Genomic DNA, 3493 nt, shown 5'->3' with positions numbered 1-3493 from the left:
AGAGAAGCCAAAAGGGCGATTTGGGGACACATATTTTTGCGGCATGGTGGCGTCATTAAAGCTTCCATCACAGTTCAAGAGTGCAGCTCCTTAATAGTTCTCATTAGTGTAGGTTTTGGACCTGTTGAAGGTTATTTCAAGACATTATAATTTTGTTTTCATTTTTCCAGCAGGTGTATCATCATTTCCCGTAATGTTCGCTGACTCAAAAAAAAAAAAAAAAAAAAAAGGGGCTCAACTCGTTTCCTGAAGTAGATTTCGTACAGTTTTGTCCTTTAGAAATATATAAGAAACTAAGTCCAGCACTTCCGCAAACAGTGGTCTTCGGTATTTATTTACTCAAGTGAAGATGGGAAGAGGCGTCATTGGGGAGGGGGGACCATTAATTGTATTCTTTGAGTTACATTGTTAACTGCAAAATAGAACACAAATGAGCCACCATCTCATAGCTCCCCAAATTTTAACAATGGCAGACACACCACGACGTTGGGGAGCGGAGTCTATGCGAATGGACACTGAAGACGACACTTGGACAAAAATCATCTAAAATGCTGTGCACGGAAGTAATTTTGAACATGAATTCGGTCTCCAGGAAGAGAAACTGCTTACCTGCTGTTTTGGTTAACAACACAGTTCAAATGGACTCAGACGCAATGACTCAATGTCTGCCTGGTGTTAGTCTTGGTTGCGTGGGTACGTTTCATACGTACGTTATTGTGTCGCCTGTTTTCTGAAGCCGAGCCGTGATTGGTCGTTACCTGCGCCTTGAGCAACTGCGATGTCATTTTCAGTGGCAAAATGACCACCCTCAAGAGATGGACAAACAAAAAACGGGTGGACTTTACTGCTTAACTCATATTCCACAAACGCAATATTAATCAGAATGCCGTGTTTAGACGAGTGGGCCTGCATCGAACATATTGCAGAGAACATTTTGGTGTTGACCTCCCCTTTAAAGTTTTAGTGTTAAGGACAAGTGGTTTCTGAAAATGGATGGATGAATGCTTGCTGACATATTCTTAAAAAAGTTTACCACAGCAAAAAAAAGCTCCTTTATAAAGACAAAGCATGTGATGTCATATCTACCATAAGTAGACGACTGACTCAGCGAGGGGTGTATTTTTCAAAGTAGCCCGAAAGCGGAAACTTTTACATCTTTTAAAAGCTCACACGTGTCACTTGGGGGAGCTTCAAGGCCTGCAAGTGTTCTTGTGTTGCGATGGGACATCATGAGTAATCTGTGCCAACTACAACTATTTGTCATCACAGCGCACATGACACAAAGTGTTCCGTGTTCAATGGTGATGAAGTGAGCTGCACATCAGCGCTCATCTATTGTAAATCGCCCTCGGGAGGAAAGGCTCAGTACAGTAGGTAGTTGCCATCCGCGGACCGTGCTAAGCGAACACACGTGTTACAGTTGAATTCACTTTGAACTGGTTACCAGTCAATCGCAGGGCACACATCGACGAATATCCGTCCGCGCTCATAAGCACACCGAGTGGAAATTTTATATAGTTCCATTAACTTGCCAGGCATTTTTTTAGGGAATGGGAGGGGAAACCAGAGTTACTTTTTGGACTAGTTTGGTATTGATATTTTTCATTTTAAATAAAAAACGCAATAATTTACTTGGGTTGTCTTTTTGAGATAGATACTGTATGTCTGATCAATTCTGAAAAAAAAAATACAAATAAAAATCTGAAATCCAACATAAAGGAAGCATTTTTTTTCACAGCGCTATACTGTAAATCTGTTCCAAACAATCCAATTTTGCAATGACGGTCACTGCTTTATATTTAGATGGATGTTTGGATTTGGCACTCAGCTCAATGGACTTTGAAAGAAGGCAATCACCTCCCCTGTTGTTAAACACGAGCCGCTGTATGTTTCTCCTCATTTTTAGCGCATTCGTACCAACAACGCACAAGCTCGTGCTACACTCGGCCTTATTTGAAAAACTGGACACTTCAGGTAGTTTGAAAGCAGTGATATCTATTGTCCAACAAAATGGCAGCCGTTAACAAACGAGGTACATTACAGAAGCTGCCAAAAGAAAAACAGTAATAAAATACCCGATCTGTTAACTGCGGAATGTCCATTGCTTTTTGATGTGTAGAGAACAAGAGAAACATTCTGTTTCATGATTGTTAAACTGCGTCAAACGACAATACCTAGTAAACAGGGTGACATGCATGCGCAGAACTGAGAGGGCATCTGGCAAAAAGGGCTTTTTCTGGTACGGTGTGAAGGGCAGGAAAGTCAACAGATACGCACGCAGTCGCTCCTCCAGTAGGCCGTTGTTGGGAAAGGTGGAAGATGTGATTAGCTACTTTTTTTAAAAACTGTTCCCATCTCCAGAAAATGCATTGGCTGCTCTCTAAGCGCTTACACCCAACGGGACTTGTGTCAATGGGACACGGAAGAAAAATGTCCAATGGCTTGGCTTTCATGTTGTTTGTCTTCGTTCACTGACTTCCTTTGTCCTCAGCTTATCTTGGCTATGGAACAACTAAAAAGGTTAAGACGGTTTGGGCAGGAATGAGGAGAAGAACTGTCAACAGGGACAGGAAGCGGTTGACAGATAGCTGGGTAGAAAAGGGCCGCTTTAGTATCCAGACCTCCTTAGGTAGTCCGCCATCCCATACGCTTGCTTGTTCAGAACCCCTCCGTGGGTACTTGCCTTCCCCATGACCAAAACTAACACTTTGTCAGTTCTGGCTACAGAAATGTTGTACGTGGGCCCTCCATCTTGATTCTTGGTCCGGAAGTCCATTGTCCAGTCGCCATCGACATTGAGGCTGTCTCTGAGTACAGAGCATTTTTTATTGCCTAAGGTCAGCCCCTGGGTGAAGAAAGAGTCCCGTTCCTTTGCCACCATCACGTCGATTTCAGCGGGTGTGATGTTGGCAAACGTGCCGCCGCTTAATGACGCCCAGACATATTTGGCGTCACCATAGCCAACAATGGCTGCATCCTGGCAGGTGCCTTCTGCCATCAGGCTCTCCACATAACTTTGCCAGGACATTTTTTTTATTTTCTGACGATGGGTCCAAGATCCCAAAAAGTTGACAGATGCTCCTCAAAATTGTAATCGTCAAGTATCCAGGTTTCTTGTCAGCTCACCAACCAAGAGAATCCACTGCAGCCAGATAAGGTGTCGTTCTGACAAGATCACTCCACGAACAATTGCTTTTAAATGCCTTGATGCATGTCAGTATTTGTGTCATATTGTGTGACATCACCCAGCTATGAGCTCACGTGGCATCACAGGGCTGTATGCTGTCATCGTGTTGCTTATTTACCGGCATCGAAAGCCACAATTTTGCACCTAGTCTTACAGTTCAGCCCGCACAATTACGCCTCATGAGGTAAACCCTAGTGGAGCTTCTGGAGATGTTGAGCAATGCTAGAGGCTGACATTAGCCAGAAATACCTCTCTACATCATAATCCGACTCATCTTTCAAAGAGTACCTTGGTACAGAAGTTACA

General features: G+C 43.4%; 1 pseudogene; it reads right to left on the bottom strand.

Moving 5' to 3' along the window:
* Positions 1-2608: 2608 nt before the first annotated feature.
* Positions 2609-3028, bottom strand: LOC147207865 (profilin-2 pseudogene; annotated as a pseudogene).
* Between the last annotated feature and the right edge of the window lie 465 nt (positions 3029-3493).

Source organism: Hippocampus guttulatus, chromosome 3 (assembly GCF_054856545.1).
Source record: "Hippocampus guttulatus isolate MCC_2025c chromosome 3, RoL_Hgut_1.0, whole genome shotgun sequence".
Taxonomy (NCBI): Eukaryota; Metazoa; Chordata; class Actinopteri; order Syngnathiformes; family Syngnathidae; genus Hippocampus; species Hippocampus guttulatus.
This window is presented reverse-complemented; position numbering and strand designations above follow the sequence as displayed.